General features: G+C 46.1%; 1 protein-coding gene across 1 annotated transcript in view; it reads left to right on the top strand.

Annotated features, from left to right (window-relative positions):
• Positions 1-362: 362 nt before the first annotated feature.
• The window catches only part of LOC147092241 (uncharacterized), a gene marked incomplete at its 3' end in the record, with an annotated part of 103554 nt that continues 82810 nt past the window's right edge, over positions 363-21106 (top strand). The window contains exons 1-2 of the mRNA XM_085975579.1: positions 363-530; positions 15824-15937. The remainder of the gene's footprint in view (positions 531-15823; positions 15938-21106) is intronic.

Below are 21106 nucleotides of genomic sequence, written 5' to 3'. Positions count from 1 at the left end.
AGATACAGTGTAGAGCTCCCTCTACATTACCCTGACAGTGTATCCCCCACTTTATACCCAGTGTCAGCATCGAGCGCTCCCAGGGCAGGTGCAGCACGGGTTAGATTCAGTGTAGAGCTCCCTCAACATTACCCTGACAGTGGTGCTGAGCACCTTGAGAAGATTTATCTTGTAATGAAACAAAGTACACAGTGTGAGCTGTAAACATTAGAGCATTTCCGACAGAGCCAGTCAGTGAACGAGAGGTGGCTCGGAGATTTGGCTGTGTGCCTGTGTAAACAGTTCCCTGTACTCCTCCCAAACCAGGCCCACACACGTCTCAGCGTCACTCCCGTTCTCTCTCTCACACTCCGAGCCTCTCTCTCTCTCTCTCTGTCTCTGTCTCTCCCTCTGTCTCAAGCTCCCTTCCTCTCCCTCGCTCGCTCTCGTGTTCTCTGTCACGCACATTCTCACTTTCACCCTCTCACACACTCTCACTCACTCTAACAGTTACTCACTGTTTAACTGTACAGAGTCACTGTTTATTCAAGGTAAGGGTCACTCACTGTGTAACTGTACAGAGTCATTGTTTATTCAGGGTAAGGGTCACTCACTGTGTAACTGTACAGAGTCACTGTTTATTCAGGGTAAGGGTCACTCACTGCGTAACTGTACAGAGTCACTGTTTATTCAGGGTAAGGGTCACTCACTGTAACTGTACAGAGTCACTGTTTATTCAGGGTAAGGGTCACTCACTGTAACTGTACAGAGTCACTGTTTATTCAGGGTCAGGGTCACTCACTGTGTAACTGTACAGAGTCACTGTTTATTCAGGGTAAGGGTCACTCACTATGTAACTGTACAGAGTCACTGTTTATTCAGGGTAAGGGCCACTCACTGTGTAACTGTACAGAGTCACTGTTTATTCAGGGTAAGGGTCACTCACTATGTAACTGTACAGAGTCACTGTTTATTCAGGGTAAGGGCCACTCACTGTAACTGTACAGAGTCACTGTTTATTCAGGGTAAGGGTCACTCACTATGTAACTGTACAGAGTCACTGTTTATTCAGGGTAAGGGCCACTCACTGTAACTGTACAGAGTCACTGTTTATTCAGGGTAAGGGTCACTCACTATGTAACTGTACAGAGTCACTGTTTATTCAGGGTAAGGGTCACTCACTGTGTAACTGTACAGAGTCACTGTTTATTCAGGGTAAGGGTCACTCACTGTGTAACTGTACAGAGTCACTGTTTATTCAGGGTAAGGGTCACTCACTGTAACTGTACAGAGTCACTGTTTATTCAGGGTAAGGGTCACTCACTGTGTAACTGTACAGAGTCACTGTTTATTCAGGGTAAGGGTCACTCACTGTGTAACTGTACAGAGTCACTGTTTATTCAGGGTAAGGGTCACTCACTGTAACTGTACAGAGTCGCTGTTTATTCAGGGTAAGGGTCACTCACTGTAACTGTACAGAGTCACTGTTTATTCAGGGTAAGGGTCACTCACTGTGTAACTGTACAGAGTCACTGTTTATTCAGGGCAAGGGTCACTCGCTGTGTAACTGTACAGAGTCACTCTTTATTCAGGGTAAGGGTCACTCACTGTAACTGTACAGAGTCACTGTTTATTCAGGGTAAGGGTCACTCACTGTGTAACTGTACAGAGTCACTGTTTATTCAGGGTGAGGGTCACTCACTGTGTAACTGTACAGAGTCACTGTTTGTTCAGGGTAAGGGTCACTCACTGTGTAACTGTACAGAGTCACTGTTTATTCAGGGTAAGGGTCACTCACTGTGTAACTGTACAGAGTCACTGTTTATTCAGGGTAAGGGTCACTCACTGTGTAACTGTACAGAGTCACTGTTTATTCAGGGTAAGGGTCACTCACTGTAACTGTACAGAGTCACTGTTTATTCAGGGTAAGGGTCACTCACAGTGTAACTGTAGAGAGTCACTGTTTATTCAGGGTAAGGGTCACTCACTGTAACTGTACAGAGTCACTGTTTATTCAGGGTAAGGGTCACTCACAGTGTAACTGTACAGAGTCACTGTTTATTCAGGGTAAGGGTCACTCACTGTAACTGTACAGAGTCACTCTTTATTCAGGGTAAGGGTCACTCACTGTAACTGTACAGAGTCACTGTTTATTCAGGGTAAGGGTCACTCACTGTGTAACTGTACAGAGTCACTGTTTATTCAGGGTGAGGGTCACTCACTGTGTAACTGTACAGAGTCACTGTTTATTCAGGGTAAGGGTCACTCACTGTGTAACTGTACAGAGTCACTGTTTATTCAGGGTAAGGGTCACTCACTGTGTAACTGTACAGAGTCACTGTTTATTCAGGGTAAGGGTCACTCACTGTAACTGTACAGAGTCACTGTTTATTCAGGGTAAGGGTCACTCACAGTGTAACTGTACAGAGTCACTGTTTATTCAGGGTAAGGGTCACTCACTGTAACTGTACAGAGTCACTGTTTATTCAGGGTAAGGGTCACTCACTGTAACTGTACAGAGTCACTGTTTATTCAGGGTAAGGGTCACTCACTGTAACTGTACAGAGTCACTCTTTATTCAGGGTAAGGGTCACTCACTGTGTAACTGTACAGAGTCACTGTTTATTCGGGGTAAGGGTCACTCACTGTGTAACTGTACAGAGTCACTGTTTATTCAGGGTAAGGGTCACTCACTGTGTAACTGTACAGAGTCACTGTTTATTCAGGGTAAGGGTCACTCACTGTAACTGTACAGAGTCACTGTTTATTCGGGGTAAGGGTCACTCACTGTAACTGTACAGAGTCACTGTTTATTCAGGGTAAGGGTCACTCACTGTAACTGTACAGAGTCACAGTTTATTCAGGGTAAGGGTCACTCACTGTAACTGTACAGAGTCACTGTTTATTCAGGGTAAGGGTCACTCACTGTAACTGTACAGAGTCACTGTTCAGGGTAAGGGTCACTCACTGTGTAACTGTACAGAGTCACTGTTTATTCGGGGTAAGGGTCACTCACTGTAACTGTACAGAGTCACTGTTTATTCAGGGTAAGGGTCACTCACTGTAACTGTACAGAGTCACTGTTTATTCAGGGTAAGGGTCACTCACTGTGTAACTGTACAGAGTCACTGTTTATTCAGGGTAAGGGTCACTCACTGTGTAACTGTACAGAGTCATTGTTTATTCAGGGTAAGGGTCACTCACTGTGTAACTGTACAGAGTCACTGTTTATTCAGGGTAAGGGTCACTCACTGCGTAACTGTACAGAGTCACTGTTTATTCAGGGTAAGGGTCACTCACTGTAACTGTACAGAGTCACTGTTTATTCAGGGTAAGGGTCACTCACTGTAACTGTACAGAGTCACTGTTTATTCAGGGTCAGGGTCACTCACTGTGTAACTGTACAGAGTCACTGTTTATTCAGGGTAAGGGTCACTCACTATGTAACTGTACAGAGTCACTGTTTATTCAGGGTAAGGGCCACTCACTGTGTAACTGTACAGAGTCACTGTTTATTCAGGGTAAGGGTCACTCACTGTAACTGTACAGAGTCACTGTTTATTCAGGGTAAGGGTCACTCACTGTAACTGTACAGAGTCACTGTTTATTCAGGGTAAGGGTCACTCACTGTGTAACTGTACAGAGTCACTGTTTATTCAGGGTAAGGGTCACTCACTGTAACTGTACAGAGTCACTGTTTATTCAGGGTAAGGGTCACTCACTATGTAACTGTACAGAGTCACTGTTTATTCAGGGTAAGGGCCACTCACTGCAACTGTACAGAGTCACTGTTTATTCAGGGTAAGGGTCACTCACTATGTAACTGTACAGAGTCACTGTTTATTCAGGGTAAGGGTCACTCACTGTGTAACTGTACAGAGTCACTGTTTATTCAGGGTAAGGGTCACTCACTGTGTAACTGTACAGAGTCACTGTTTATTCAGGGTAAGGGTCACTCACTGTAACTGTACAGAGTCACTGTTTATTCAGGGTAAGGGTCACTCACTGTGTAACTGTACAGAGTCACTGTTTATTCAGGGTAAGGGTCACTCACTGTGTAACTGTACAGAGTCACTGTTTATTCAGGGTAAGGGTCACTCACTGTAACTGTACAGAGTCACTGTTTATTCAGGGTAAGGGTCACTCACTGTAACTGTACAGAGTCACTGTTTATTCAGGGTAAGGGTCACTCACTGTGTAACTGTACAGAGTCACTGTTTATTCAGGGCAAGGGTCACTCGCTGTGTAACTGTACAGAGTCACTCTTTATTCAGGGTAAGGGTCACTCACTGTAACTGTACAGAGTCACTGTTTATTCAGGGTAAGGGTCACTCACTGTAACTGTACAGAGTCACTGTTTATTCAGGGTAAGGGTCACTCACTGTGTAACTGTACAGAGTCACTGTTTATTCAGGGTAAGGGTCACTCACTGTGTAACTGTACAGAGTCACTGTTTATTCAGGGTAAGGGTCACTCACTGTGTAACTGTACAGAGTCACTGTTTATTCAGGGTAAGGGTCACTCACTGTAACTGTACAGAGTCACTGTTTATTCAGGGTAAGGGTCACTCACTGTGTAACTGTACAGAGTCACTGTTTATTCGGGGTAAGGGTCACTCACTGTAACTGTACAGAGTCACTGTTTATTCAAGGTAAGGGTCACTCACTGTGTAACTGTACAGAGTCACTGTTTATTCAGGGTAAGGGTCACTCACTGTGTAACTGTACAGAGTCACTGTTTATTCAGGGTAAGGGTCACTCACTGTAACTGTACAGAGTCACTGTTTATTCGGGGTAAGGGTCACTCACTGTAACTGTACAGAGTCACTGTTTATTCAGGGTAAGGGTCACTCACTGTAACTGTACAGAGTCACAGTTTATTCAGGGTAAGGGTCACTCACTGTAACTGTACAGAGTCACTGTTTATTCAGGGTAAGGGTCACTCACTGTAACTGTACAGAGTCACTGTTCAGGGTAAGGGTCACTCACTGTGTAACTGTACAGAGTCACTGTTTATTCGGGGTAAGGGTCACTCACTGTAACTGTACAGAGTCACTGTTTATTCAGGGTAAGGGTCACTCACTGTAACTGTACAGAGTCACTGTTTATTCAGGGTAAGGGTCACTCACTGTGTAACTGTACAGAGTCACTGTTTATTCAGGGTAAGGGTCACTCACTGTAACTGTACAGAGTCACTGTTTATTCAGGGTAAGGGTCACTCACTGTGTAACTGTACAGAGTCACTGTTTATTCAGGGTAAGGGTCACTCACTGTGTAACTGTACAGAGTCGCTGTTTATTCAGGGTAAGGGTCACTCACTGTAACTGTACAGAGTCACTGTTTATTCAGGGTAAGGGTCACTCGCTGTGTAACTGTACAGAGTCACTGTTTATTCAGGGTAAGGGTCACTCACTGTAACTGTACAGAGTCACTGTTTATTCAGGGTAAGGGTCACTCACTGTGTAACTGTACAGAGTCACTGTTTATTCAGGGTAAGGGTCACTCACTGTGTAACTGTACAGTGTCACTGTTTATTCAGGGTAAGGGTCACTCACTGTGTAACTGTACAGAGTCACTGTTTATTCAGGGTAAGGGTCACTCACTGTAACTGTACAGAGTCACTGTTTATTCAGGGTAAGGGTCACTCACTGTGTAACTGTACAGAGTCACTTTATTCAGGGTAAGGGTCACTCACTGTGTAACTGTACAGAGTCACTGTTTATTCAGGGTAAGGGTCACTCACTGTAACTGTACAGAGTCACTGTTTATTCAGGGTAAGGGTCACTCACTGTGTAACTGTACAGAGTCACTGTTTATTCAGGGTAAGGGTCACTCACTGTAACTGTACAGAGTCACTGTTTATTCAGGGTAAGGGTCACTCACTGTAACTGTACAGAGTCACTGTTTATTCAGGGTAAGGGTCACTCACTGTGTAACTGTACAGAGTCACTGTTTATTCAGGGTAAGGGTCACTCACTGTAACTGTACAGAGTCACTGTTTATTCAGAGTAAGGGTCACTCACTGTGTAACTGTACAGAGTCACTGTTTATTCAGGGTAAGGGTCACTCACTGTAACTGTACAGAGTCACTGTTTATTCAGGGTAAGGGTCACTCACTGTGTAACTGTACAGAGTCACTGTTTATTCAGGGTAAGGGTCACTCACTGTAACTGTACAGAGTCACTGTTTATTCAGGGTAAGGGTCACTCACTGTAACTGTACAGAGTCACTGTTTATTCAGGGTAAGGGTCACTCACTGTAACTGTACAGAGTCACTGTTTATTCAGGGTAAGGGTCACTCACTGTGTAACTGTACAGAGTCACTGTTTATTCAGGGTGAGGATCACTCACTGTAACTGTACAGAGTCACTGTTTATTCAGGGTAAGGGTCACTCACTGTGTAACTGTACAGAGTCACTGTTTATTCAGGGTAAGGGTCACTCACTGTGTAACTGTACAGAGTCACTGTTTATTCAGGGTAAGGGTCACTCACTGTGTAACTGTACAGAGTCACTGTTTATTCAGGGTAAGGGTCATTCGCTGTGTAACTGTACAGAGTCACTGTTTATTCAGGGTAAGGGTCACTCACTGTGTAACTGTACAGAGTCACTGTTTATTCAGGGTAAGGGTCACTCACTGTGTAACTGTACAGAGTCACTGTTTATTCAGGGTAAGGGTCACTCACTGTAACTGTACAGAGTCACTGTTTATTCAGGGTAAGGGTCACTCACTGTAACTGTACAGAGTCGCTGTTTATTCAGGGTAAGGGTCACTCACTGTGTAACTGGACAGAGTCACTGTTTATTCAGGGTAAGGGTCACTCACTGTGTAACTGTACAGAGTCACTGTTTATTCAGGGTAAGGGTCACTCACTGTGTAACTGTACAGAGTCACTGTTTATTCAGGGTAAGGGTCACTCACTGTGTAACTGTACAGAGTCACTGTTTATTCAGGGTAAGGGTCACTCACTGTAACTGTACAGAGTCACTGTTTATTCAGGGTAAGGGTCACTCACTGTAACTGTACAGAGTCACTGTTTATTCAGGGTAAGGGTCACTCACTGTGTAACTGTACAGAGTCACTGTTTATTCAGGGTAAGAGTCACTCACTGTCTAACTGTACAGAGTCACTGTTTATTCAGGGTAAGGGTCACTCACTGTAACTGTACAGAGTCACTGTTTACTCAGGGTAAGGGTCACTCACTGTAACTGTACAGAGTCACTGTTTATTCAGGGTTAGGGTCACTCACTGTAACTGTACAGAGTCACTGTTTATTCAGGGTTAGGGTCACTCACTGTAACTGTACAGAGTCACTGTTTATTCAGGGTAAGGGTCACTCACTGTGTAACTGTACAGAGTCACTGTTTATTCAGGGTAAGGGTCACTCACTGTGTAACTGTACAGAGTCACTGTTTATTCAGGGTAAGGGTCACTAACTGTGTAACTGTACAGAGTCACTGTTTATTCAGGGTAAGGGTCACTCACTGTGTAACTGTACAGAGTCACTGTTTATTCAGGGTAAGGGTCACTCACTGTAACTGTACAGAGTCACTGTTTATTCAGGGTAAGGGTCACTCACTGTAACTGTACAGAGTCGCTGTTTATTCAGGGTAAGGGTCACTCACTGTGTAACTGGACAGAGTCACTGTTTATTCAGGGTTAGGGTCACTCACTGTGTAACTGTACAGAGTCACTGTTTATTCAGGGTAAGGGTCACTCACTGTGTAACTGTACAGAGTCACTGTTTATTCAGGGTAAGGGTCACTCACTGTGTAACTGTACAGAGTCACTGTTTATTCAGGGTAAGGGTCACTCACTGTAACTGTACAGAGTCACTGTTTATTCAGGGTAAGGGTCACTCACTGTAACTGTACAGAGTCACTGTTTATTCAGGGTAAGGGTCACTCACTGTGTAACTGTACAGAGTCACTGTTTATTCAGGGTAAGGGTCACTCACTGTAACTGTACAGAGTCACTGTTTATTCAGGGTAAGGGTCACTCACTGTAACTGTACAGAGTCACTGTTTATTCAGGGTAAGGGTCACTCACTGTAACTGTACAGAGTCACTGTTTATTCAGGGTTAGGGTCACTCACTGTAACTGTACAGAGTCACTGTTTATTCAGGGTTAGGGTCACTCACTGTAACTGTACAGAGTCACTGTTTATTCAGGGTAAGGGTCACTCACTGTGTAACTGTACAGAGTCACTGTTTATTCAGGGTAAGGGTCACTCACTGTGTAACTGTACAGAGTCACTGTTTATTCAGGGTAAGGGTCACTAACTGTGTAACTGTACAGAGTCACTGTTTATTCAGGGTAAGGGTCACTCACTGTGTAACTGTACAGAGTCACTGTTTATTCAGGGTAAGGGTCACTCACTGTGTAACTGTACAGAGTCACTGTTTATTCAGGGTAAGGATCACTCACTGTGTAACTGTACAGAGTCACTGTTTATTCAGGGTAAGGGTCACTCACTGTGTAACTGTACAGAGTCACTGTTTATTCAGGGTAAGGGTCACTCACTGTAACTGTACAGAGTCACTGTTTATTCAGGGTAAGGGTCACTCACTGTAACTGTACAGAGTCACTGTTTATTCAGGGTAAGGGTCACTCACTGTAACTGTAGAGTCACTGTTTATTCAGGGTAAGGGTCACTCACTGTAACTGTACAGAGTCACTGTTTATTCAGGGTAAGGGTCACTCACTGTGTAACTGTACAGAGTCACTGTTTATTCAGGGTAAGGGTCACTCTCTGTGTAACTGTACAGAGTCACTGTTTATTCAGGGTAAGGGTCACTCACTGTGTAACTGTACAGAGTCACTGTTTATTCAGGGTAAGGGTCACTCACTGTAACTGTACAGAGTCACTGTTTATTCAGGGTAAGGGTCACTCCCTCTAACTGTACAGAGTCACTGTTTATTCAGGGTAAGGGTCACTCACTGTGTAACTGTACAGAGTCACTGTTTATTCAGGGTAAGGGTCACTCACTGTAACTGTACAGAGTCACTGTTTATTCAGGGTAAGGTCACTCACTGTGTAACTGTACAGAGTCACTGTTTATTCAGGGTAAGGGTCACTCACTGTAACTGTACAGAGTCACTGTTTATTCAGGGTAAGGGTCACTCACTGTAACTGTACAGAGTCACTGTTTATTCAGGGTAAGGGTCACTCGCTGTGTAACTGTACAGAGTCACTGTTTATTCAGGGTAAGGGTCACTCACTGTAACTGTACAGAGTCACTGTTTATTCAGGGTAAGGGTCACTCACTGTAACTGTACAGAGTCACTGTTTATTCAGGGTAAGGGTCACTCACTGTGTAACTGTACAGAGTCACTGTTTATTCAGGGTAAGGGTCACTCACTGTGTAACTGTACAGAGTCACTGTTTATCCAGGGTAAGGGTCACTCACTGTAACTGTACAGAGTCACTGTTTATTCAGGGTAAGGGTCACTCACTGTAACTGTACAGAGTCACTGTTTATTCAGGGTAAGGGTCACTCACTGTGTAACTGTACAGAGTCACTGTTTATTCAGGGTAAGGGTTACTCACTGTAACTGTACAGAGTCACTGTTTATTCAGGGTAAGTGTCACTCACTGTAACTGTACAGAGTCACTGTTTATTCAGGGTAAGTGTCACTCACTGTAACTGTACAGAGTCACTGTTTATTCAGGGTAAGGGTCACTCACTGTAACTGTACAGAGTCACTGTTTATTCAGGGTAAGGGTCACTCACTGTAACTGTACAGAGTCACTGTTTATTCAGGGTAAGGGTCACTCACTGTGTAACTGTACAGAGTCACTGTTTATTCAGGGTGAGGGTCACTCACTGTAACTGTACAGAGTCACTGTTTATTCAGGGTGAGGGTCACTCACTGTAACTGTACAGAGTCACTGTTTATTCAGGGTAAGGGTCACTCACTGTAACTGTACAGAATCACTGTTTATTCAGGGTAAGGGTCACTCACTGTGTAACTGTACAGAGTCACTGTTTATTCAGGGTAAGGGTCACTCACTGTGTAACTGAACAGAGTCACTGTTTATTCAGGGTGAGGATCACTCACTGTAACTGTACAGAGTCACTGTTTATTCAGGGTAAGGGTCACTCACTGTGTAACTGTACAGAGTCACTGTTTATTCAGGGTAAGGGTCACTCACTGTAACTGTACAGAGTCACTGTTTATTCAGGGTAAGGGTCACTCACTGTAACTGTACAGAGTCACTGTTTATTCAGGGTAAGGGTCACTCACTGTAACTGTAGAGTCACTGTTTATTCAGGGTAAGGGTCACTCACTGTAACTGTACAGAGTCACTGTTTATTCAGGGTAAGGGTCACTCACTGTGTAACTGTACAGAGTCACTGTTTATTCAGGGTAAGGGTCACTCTCTGTGTAACTGTACAGAGTCACTGTTTATTCAGGGTAAGGGTCACTCACTGTGTAACTGTACAGAGTCACTGTTTATTCAGGGTAAGGGTCACTCACTGTAACTGTACAGAGTCACTGTTTATTCAGGGTAAGGGTCACTCCCTCTAACTGTACAGAGTCACTGTTTATTCAGGGTAAGGGTCACTCACTGTGTAACTGTACAGAGTCACTGTTTATTCAGGGTAAGGGTCACTCACTGTAACTGTACAGAGTCACTGTTTATTCAGGGTAAGGTCACTCACTGTGTAACTGTACAGAGTCACTGTTTATTCAGGGTAAGGGTCACTCACTGTAACTGTACAGAGTCACTGTTTATTCAGGGTAAGGGTCACTCACTGTAACTGTACAGAGTCACTGTTTATTCAGGGTAAGGGTCACTCGCTGTGTAACTGTACAGAGTCACTGTTTATTCAGGGTAAGGGTCACTCACTGTAACTGTACAGAGTCACTGTTTATTCAGGGTAAGGGTCACTCACTGTAACTGTACAGAGTCACTGTTTATTCAGGGTAAGGGTCACTCACTGTGTAACTGTACAGAGTCACTGTTTATTCAGGGTAAGGGTCACTCACTGTGTAACTGTACAGAGTCACTGTTTATCCAGGGTAAGGGTCACTCACTGTAACTGTACAGAGTCACTGTTTATTCAGGGTAAGGGTCACTCACTGTAACTGTACAGAGTCACTGTTTATTCAGGGTAAGGGTCACTCACTGTGTAACTGTACAGAGTCACTGTTTATTCAGGGTAAGGGTTACTCACTGTAACTGTACAGAGTCACTGTTTATTCAGGGTAAGTGTCACTCACTGTAACTGTACAGAGTCACTGTTTATTCAGGGTAAGGGTCACTCACTGTGTAACTGTACAGAGTCACTGTTTATTCAGGGTGAGGGTCACTCACTGTAACTGTACAGAGTCACTGTTTATTCAGGGTGAGGGTCACTCACTGTAACTGTACAGAGTCACTGTTTATTCAGGGTAAGGGTCACTCACTGTAACTGTACAGAATCACTGTTTATTCAGGGTAAGGGTCACTCACTGTGTAACTGTACAGAGTCACTGTTTATTCAGGGTAAGGGTCACTCACTGTGTAACTGTACAGAGTCACTGTTTATTCAGGGTAAGGGTCACTCACTGTAACTGTACAGATTCACTGTTTATTCAGGGTAAGGGTCACTCACTGTGTAACTGTACAGAGTCACTGTTTATTCAGGGTAAGGGTCACTCACTGTGTAACTGTACAGAGTCACTGTTTATTCAGGGTAAGGGTCACTCACTGTGTAACTGTACAAAGTCACTGTTTATTCAGGGTAAGGGTCACTCACTGTGTAACTGTACAGAGTCACTGTTTATTCAGGGTAAGGGTCACTCACTGTGTAACTGTACAGAGTCACTGTTTATTCAGGGTAAGGGTCACTCACTGTAACTGTACAGAGTCACTGTTTATTCAGGGTAAGGGTCACTCACTGTGTAACTGTACAGAGTCACTGTTTATTCAGGGTAAGGGTCACTCACTGTAACTGTACAGAGTCACTGTTTATTCAGGGTAAGGGTCACTCACTGTGTAACTGTACAGAGTCACTGTTTATTCAGGGTAAGGGTCACTCACTGTAACTGTACAGAGTCACTGTTTATTCAGGGTAAGGGTCACTCTCTGTAACTGTACAGAGTCACTGTTTATTCAGGGTAAGGGTCACTCACTGTGTAACTGTACAGAGTCACTGTTTATTCAGGGTAAGGGTCACTCACTGTGTAACTGTGCAGAGTCACTGTTTATTCAGGGTAAGGGTCACTCGCTGTGTAACTGTACAGAGTCACTGTTTATTCAGGGTAAGGGTCACTCACTGTGTAACTGTACAGAGTCACTGTTTATTCAGGGTAAGGGTCACTCACTGTAACTGTACAGAGTCACTGTTTATTCAGGGTAAGGGTCACTCACTGTGTAACTGTACAGAGTCACTGTTTATTCAGGGTAAGGGTCACTCACTGTGTAACTGTACAGAGTCACTGTTTATTCAGGGTAAGGGTCACTCACTGTGTAACTGTACAGAGTCACTGTTTATTCAGGGTAAGGGTCACTCACTGTGTAACTGTACAGAGTCACTGTTTATTCAGGGTAAGGGTTACTCACTGTAACTGTCCAGAGTCACTGTTTATTCAGGGTAAGGGTCAGTCACTGTAACTGTACAGAGTCACTGTTTATTCAGGGTAAGGGTCACTCACTGTAACTGTACAGAGTCACTGTTTATTCAGGGTAAGGGTCACTCACTGTAACTGTACAGAGTCACTGTTTATTCAGGGTAAGGGTCACTCACTGTAACTGTACAGAATCACTGTTTATTCAGGGTAAGGGTCACTCACTGTGTAACTGTACAGAGTCACTGTTTATTCAGGGTAAGGGTCACTCACTGTGTAACTGTACAGAGTCACTGTTTATTCAGGGTAAGGGTCACTCACTGTAACTGTACAGAGTCACTGTTTATTCAGGGTAAGGGTCACTCACTGTAACTGTACAGAGTCACTGTTTATTCAGGGTAAGGGTCACTCACTGTAACTGTACAGAATCACTGTTTATTCAGGGTAAGGGTCACTCACTGTGTAACTGTACAGAGTCACTGTTTATTCAGGGTAAGGGTCACTCACTGTGTAACTGTACAGAGTCACTGTTTATTCAGGGTAAGGATCACTCACTGTGTAACTGTACAGAGTCACTGTTTATTCAGGGTAAGGGTCACTCACTGTGTAACTGTACAGAGTCACTGTTTATTCAGGGTAAGGGTCACTCACTGTGTAACTGTACAGAGTCACTGTTTATTCAGGGTAAGGGTCACTCACTGTGTAACTGTACAGAGTCACTGTTTATTCAGGGTAAGGGTCACTCACTGTGTAACTATACAGAGTCACTGTTTATTCAGGGTAAGGGTCACTCACTGTGTAACTGTACAGAGTCACTGTTTATTCAGGGTAAGGGTCACTCACTGTGTAACTGTACAGAGTCACTGTTTATTCAGGGTAAGGGTCACTCACTGTAACTGTACAGAGTCACTGTTTATTCAGGGTAAGGGTCACTCACTGTAACTGTACAGAGTCACTGTTTATTCAGGGTAAGGGTCACTCACTGTGTAACTGTACAGAGTCACTGTTTATTCAGGGTAAGTGTCACTCACTGTGTAACTGTACAGAGTCACTGTTTATTCAGGGTAAGGGTCACTCACTGTGTAACTGTACAGAGTCACTGTTTATTCAGGGTAAGGGTCACTCACTGTGTAACTGTACAGAATCACTGTTTATTCAGGGTAAGGGTCACTCACTGTGTAACTGTACAGAGTCACTGTTTATTCAGGGTAAGGGTCACTCACTGTGTAACTGTACAGAGTCACTGTTTATTCAGGGTAAGGGTCACTCACTGTAACTGTACAGAGTCACTGTTTATTCAGGGTAAGGGTCACTCACTGTAACTGTACAGAGTCACTGTTTATTCAGGGTAAGGGTCACTCACTGTAACTGTACAGAGTCACTGTTTATTCAGGGTAAGGGTCACTCACTGTGTAACTGTACAGAGTCACTGTTTATTCAGGGTAAGGGTCACTCACTGTAACTGTACAGAGTCACTGTTTATTCAGGGTAAGGGTCACTCACTGTAACTGTAGAGTCACAGTTTATTCAGGGTAAGGGTCACTCACTGTGTAACTGTACAGAGTCACTGTTTATTCAGGGTAAGGGTCACTCACTGTGTAACTGTATAGAGTCACTGTTTATTCTGGGTAAGTGTCACTCACTGTGTAACTGTACAGAGTCACTGTTTATTCAGGGTAAGGGTCACTCACTGTGTAACTGTACAGAGTCACTGTTTATTCAGGGTAAGGGTCACTCACTGTAACTGTACAGAGTCACTGTTTATTCAGGGTAAGGGTCACTCACTGTGTAACTGTACAGAGTCACTGTTTATTCAGGGTAAGGGTCACTCACGGGCCTGGTGTGAGCAGGAAGTGTGAGCAGGGAGAGCGGGCGGGGAGAGCGAGCGGGGAGAGCGGGCGGGGAGAGCGGGGAGAGCGGGCGGGGAGAGCGGGCGGGGAGTGCGGGCGGGGAGAGCGGGCGGGGAGTGCGGGCGGGGAGAGCGGGCGGGGAGAGCGTGGAGAGCGGGCGGGGGAGCGGGCGGGGAGAGCGGGCGGGGCGTGCGGGCGGGGAGAGCGGGCGGGGAAAGCGGGCGGGGAAAGCGGGCGGGGAGAGCGAGGAGTGTGAGCGGTAAGTGTGAGCGAGGAGTGTGAGCGGGGAGAGCGAGCGGTGAGTGTGAGCGAGGAGTGTGAGCGGGGAGAGCGAGCGGTGAGTGTGAGCGAGGAGTGTGAGCAGGGTCATGTTGAGTTCTGTTTTGGCCGTCCAGGACTCTGCTGTCCCCAGTTCGTTAATTAGGCTCCAACAGGAAAGTCCTTAATCGACAGGGGACCGCAGTGGGAAAGAAGGAAATTGGTGTTCAGTGCTGGAGATATTTAGACCCAGCGTGCCAGGATCTTCCTGTGTGTGTGTCTGTGTGTGAATCAGTACCACACTAGGTGTGAGATCTGGCTAACTCAGGACTCGGCTGGGATTGTTGGGGCCTGGTTCAGATGGCGTACGGGATACTTTCCTTTATTAGTTGAGGTGTAGAATACAAGAGCAGGGGGGGCTATGCTTGAACTGTATAAAACACTAGTTAGGCCACAGCTAGAGTACTGCGTGCAGTTCTGGTCACCACATTACAGGAAGGATGTGATCGCACTGGAGAGGGTACAGAGGAGATTTACGAGGATGTTGCCAGGACTGGGGAATTTTAGTGATGAGGAAAGATTGGATCGGCTGCGGTTGTTTTCTTTGGAACAGAGGAGGCTGAGGGGAGATTTAATTGAGGTGTCTAAAATTACGAGGGGCTTGGATAGAGTGGTAGGAAGGACCTATGTCCCTTAGTAGAAAGATCAATAACCATAGGCATAGGTTTAAAGTAATGGGTAGAAGCATTAGAGGGGAGTTGAGGAGAACTTTCTTCACCCAGAGTGTGGTGGGGGTCTGGAACTCACTGCCTGAACGGCTGGTAGAGGCAGAAACCCTCATCGCATTTAAAAAACTTGGAGTGCCGTAACCTACAGGGCTACGGACCGAGAGCGGGAAAGTGGGATTATGCTGGGAGAGCTCTTTTCCAGCCGGCACAGACACGACGAGCGGAATGGCCTCCTTCCGTGCCGGCAATTTCTCTGGTTCTCTGACGGTTCACAGGCCCCACGGGGATGGACAGTCTTGGGCGATCTAAGGGTTAACGATCTGTGCATTGGCGGGTCAGTGTTGGGAAGCTGCAGCATGGGAATCGCTCGACTCAGTGACATAACCAGCAAAAATTCCAGCCGGGATTGCCAGCGTCAAAATGAAAACCAGCTGTCTGTTTACACCCGCAGAGCGGAAAAAAAAGGGAGTTTGTCATCGGGAAGATTGTGCCAGGACTGAAAACTCGGGAAGAGGAACGAGAGGGAGAGAGAGAGCGAGAGAGTTCGGGGTCTATCACTGCTCGTGTGAGTACAACTTGTAATCTTTCCTCACATTTAACTGTACATTAAAGGAGCGTTCCATCACACCCGGGCTCACACACACACTGAAATCACTATTAAAGGAGCGTTCCTTCACACCCGGGCTCACACTCACTGAAATGACTATTAAAGGAGCGTTCCTTCACACCCGGGCTCACACACACTGAAATCACTATTAAAGGAGCGTTCCTTCACACCCGGGCTCACACACATTGAAATCACTATTAAACGAGCGTTCCTTCACACGCGGGCTCACACACACACTGAAATCACTATTAAAGGAGCGTTCCTTCACACCCGGGCTCTCACACACTGAAATCACTATTAAAGGAGCGTTCCTTCACACCCGGGCTCACACACACACTGAAATCACTATTAAAGGAGCGTTCCTTCACACCCGGGGTCACACACACACTGAAATCACTATTAAAGGGGCGTTCATTCACACCCGGGCTCACACACACTGAAATCACTATTAAAGGACCGTTCCTTCACACCCGGGCTCACACACACACTGAAATCACTATTAAAGGAGCGTTCCTTCACACCCGGGCTCACACACACTGAAATCACTATTAAAGGAGCGTTCCTTCACACCCGGGCTCACACCCACACTGAAATCACTATTAAAGGAGCATTCCTTCACACCCGGGCTCACACACACACTGAAATCACTATTAAAGAAGCGTTCCTTCACACCCAGGCTCACACACACTGAAATCACTATTAAAGGAGCGTTCCTTCACACCCGGGCTCACACACACACTGAAATCACTATTAAAGGAGCGTTCCTTCACACCCGGGCTCACACACACTGAAATCACTATTAAAGGAGCGTTCCTTCACACCCGGGCTCACACACACTGAAATCACTATTAAAGGAGCGTTCCTTCACACCCAGGCTCACACACACACTGAAATCACTATTAAAGGAGCGTTCCTTCACACCCGGGCTCTCACACACTGAAATCACTATTAAAGGAACGTTCCTTCACACCCGGGCTCACACCCACACTGAAATCACTATTAAAGGAGCATTCCTTCACACCCGGGCTCACACACACACTGAAATCACTATTAAAGAAGCGTTCCTTCACACCCAGGCTCACACACACTGAAATCACTATTAAAGGAGCGTTCCTTCACACCCGGGCTCACACACACACTGAAATCACTATTAAAGGAGCGTTCCTTCACACCCGGGCTCACACACACTGAAATCACTATTAAAGGAGCGTTCCTTCACACCCGGGCTCACACACACTGAAATCACTATTAAAGGAGCGTTCCTTCACACCCGGGCTCACACACACACTGAAATCACTATTAAAGGAGCGTTCCTTCACACCCGGGCTCTCACACACTGAAATCACTATTAAAGGAACGTTCCTTCACACCCGGGCTCACACACACTGAAATCACTATAAAAGGAGCGTTCCTTCACACCCAGGCTCACACTCACTGAAATCACTATTAAAGGAGTGTTCCTTCACACCCGGGCTCACACACACTGAAATTACTATTAAAGGAGCGTTCCTTCACACCCGGGCTCACACACACACTGAAATCACTATTAAAGGAGCGTTCCTTCACACCCAGGCTCACACACACACTGAAATCACTATTAAAGGAGCGTTCCTTCACACCCGGGCTCTCACACACACACTGAAATCACTATTAAAGGAGCATTCCTTCACACCCGGGCTCACACACACTGAAATCACGATTAAAGGAGCGTTCCTTCACACCCGGGCTCACACACACACTGAAATCACTATTAAAGCAGCGTTCCTTCACACCCGGGCTCACACACACTGAAATCACTGTTAAAGGAGCGTTCCTTCACACCCGGGCTCACACACACACTGAAATCACTATTAAAGGAGCGTTCCTTCACACCCGGGCTCTCACACACTGAAATCACTATTAAAGGAGCGTTCCTTCACACCCGGGCTCTCACACACACTGAAATCACTATTAAAGGGGCGTTCCTTCACACCCGGGCTCACACACACTGAAATCACTATTAAAGGAGCGTTCCTTAACACCCGGGCTCTCACACATACTGAAATCACTATTAAAGGAGCGTTCCTTCACACCCAGGCTCACACACACTGAAATCACTATTAAAGGAGCGTTCCTTCACACCCGGGCTCACACTCACTGAAATCACTATTAAAGGAGCGTTCCTTCACACCCGGGCTCACACACACTGAAATCACTATTAAAGGAGCGTTCCTTCACACCCGGGCTCACACACACTGAAATCACTATTAAAGGAGCGTTCCTTCACACCCGGGCTCACACACACTGAAATCACTATTAAAGGAGCGTTCCTTCACACCCGGGCTCACACACACACTGAAATCACTATTAAAGGAGCGTTCCTTCACACTCGGGCTCACACACACTGAAATCACTATTAAAGGAGCGTTCCTTCACACCCGGGCTCTCACCCACACACTGAAATCACTATTAAAGGAGTGTTCCTTCACACCCGGGCTCACACACACACTGAAATCACTATTAAAGGAGTGTTCCTTCACACCTGGGCTCACACACACTGAAATCACTATTAAAGGAGCGTTCCTTCACACCCGGGCTCACACTCACTGAAATGACTATTAAAGGAGCGTTCCTTCACACCCGGGCTCACACACACTGAAATCACTATTAAAGGAGCGTTCCTTCACACCCGGGCTCACACACACTGAAATTACTATTAAAGGAGCGTTCCTTCACACCCGGGCTCACACACATTGAAATCACTGTTAAACGAGCGTTCCTTCACACCCGGGCTCACACACACACTGAAATCACTATTAAAGGAGCGTTCCTTCACACCCGGGCTCTCACACACACTGAAATCCCTATTAACGGAGCGTTCCTTCACACCCGGGCTCACACACACACTGAAATCACTATTAAAGGAGCGTTCCTTCACACCCGGGCTCACACACACACTGAAATCACTATTAAAGGAGCGTTCCTTCACACCCGGGCTCTCACACACACTGAAATCACTGTTAAAGGAGCGTTCCTTCACACCCGGGCTCACACACACACTGAAATCACTATTAAAGGAGCGTTCCTTCACACCCGGGCTCACACACACACTGAAATCACTATTAAAGGAGCGTGCCTTCTCACCCGGGCTCACACACACTGAAATCACTATTAAAGGAGCGTTCCTTCACACCCGGGCTCACACACACACTGAAATCACTATGAAAGGAGCGTTCCTTCACACCCGGGCTCACACACCCTGAAATCACTATTAAAGGAGGGTTCCTTCACACCCGGGCTCACACACACACTGAAACCACTATTAACGGTGCGTTCCTTCACACCCGGGCACACACACACACTGAAATCACGATTAAAGGAGCGTTCCTTCACACCCGGGCTCACTCACACTGAAATCACTATTAAAGGAGCCTTCCTTCACACCCGGGCTCACACACACTGAAATCACTATTAAGGGAGCGTTCCTTCACACCCGGGCTCACACACACACTGATATCACTATTAAAGGAGCGTTCCTTCACACCCGGGCTCACATACACTGAAATCACTATTAAAGGAGCGTTCATCCACACCCGGGCTCACACACACACTGAAATCACTATTAAAGGAGCGTAACTTCACACCCGGGCTCACACACACACTGAAATCACTATTAACGGAGCGTTCCTTCACACCCGGGCTCTCACACACACTGAAATCACTATTAAAGGAGCGTTCCTTCACACCCGGGCTCTCACACACACTGAAATCACTATTAACGGAGCGTTCCTTCACACCCGGGCTCACACACACACTGAAATCACTATTAAACGAGCGTTCCTTCACAGCCGGGCTCACACACACACTGAAATCACTATTAAAGGAGCGTTCCTTCACACCCAGGCTCACACACACTGAAATCACTATTAAAGGAGCGTTCCTTCACACCCGGGCTCACACACACTGAAATCACTATTAAAGGAGAGTTCCTTCACACGCGGGCTCACACACACACTGAAATCACTATTAAAGGAGCGTTCCTTCACACCCGGGCTCACACACACACTGAAATCACTATTAAAGGAGCGTTCCTTCACACCCGGGGTCACACACACACTGAAATCACTATTAAAGGGGCGTTCATTCACACCCGGGCTCACACACACTGAAATCACTATTAAAGGAGTGTTCCTTCACACCCGGGCTCACACACACTGAAATCACTATTAAAGGACCGTTCCTTCACACCCGGGCTCACACACACACTGAAATCACTATTAAAGGAGCGTTCCTTCACACCCGGGCTCACACACACTGAAATCACTATTAAAGGAGCGTTCCTTCACACCCGGGCTCACACTCACTGAAATGACTATTAAAGGAGCGTTCCTTCACACCCGGGCTCACACACACTGAAATCACTATTAAAGGAGCGTTCCTTCACACCCGGGCTCACACACACTGAAATTACTATTAAAGGAGCGTTCCTTCACACCCGGGCTCACACACATTGAAATCACTATTAAAGGAGCGTTCCTTCACACCCGGGCTCACAGACACACTGAAATCACTATTAAAGGAGCGTTCCTTCACACCCGGGCTCTCACACACACTGAAATCCCTATTAACGGAGCGTTCCTTCACACCCGGGCTCACACACACACTGAAATCACTATTAAAGGAGCGTTCCTTCACACCCGGGCTCACACACACACTGAAATCACTATTAAAGGAGCGTTCCTTCACACCCGGGCTCTCACACACACTGAAATCACTATTAAAGGAGCGTTCCTTCACACCCGGGCTCACACACACACTGAAATCACTATTAAAGGAGCGTTCCTTCACACCCGGGCTCACACACACACTGAAATCACTATTAAAGGAGCGTGCCTTCTCACCCGGGCTCACACACCCTGAAATCACTATTAAAGGAGGGTTCCTTCACACCCGGGCTCACACACACAAAATCACTATTAAAGGATCGTTCCTTCACACCCGGGCACACACACACACTGAAATCACGATTAAAGGAGCGTTCCTTCACACCCGGGCTCCCTCACACTGAAATCACTATTAAAGGAGCGTTCCTTCACACCCGGGCTCACACACACTGAAATCACTATTAAGGGAGCGTTCCTTCACACC

Source organism: Somniosus microcephalus, unplaced genomic scaffold (genome assembly GCF_052327205.1).
Source record: "Somniosus microcephalus isolate GS21.2 unplaced genomic scaffold, FLI_Smic_1.0 unresolved_chr2, whole genome shotgun sequence".
Classification (NCBI taxonomy): domain Eukaryota; kingdom Metazoa; phylum Chordata; class Chondrichthyes; order Squaliformes; family Somniosidae; genus Somniosus; species Somniosus microcephalus.
The sequence above is the reverse complement of the archived record's forward strand: the minus strand, read 5'-3'. Positions and strand labels throughout refer to the sequence as shown.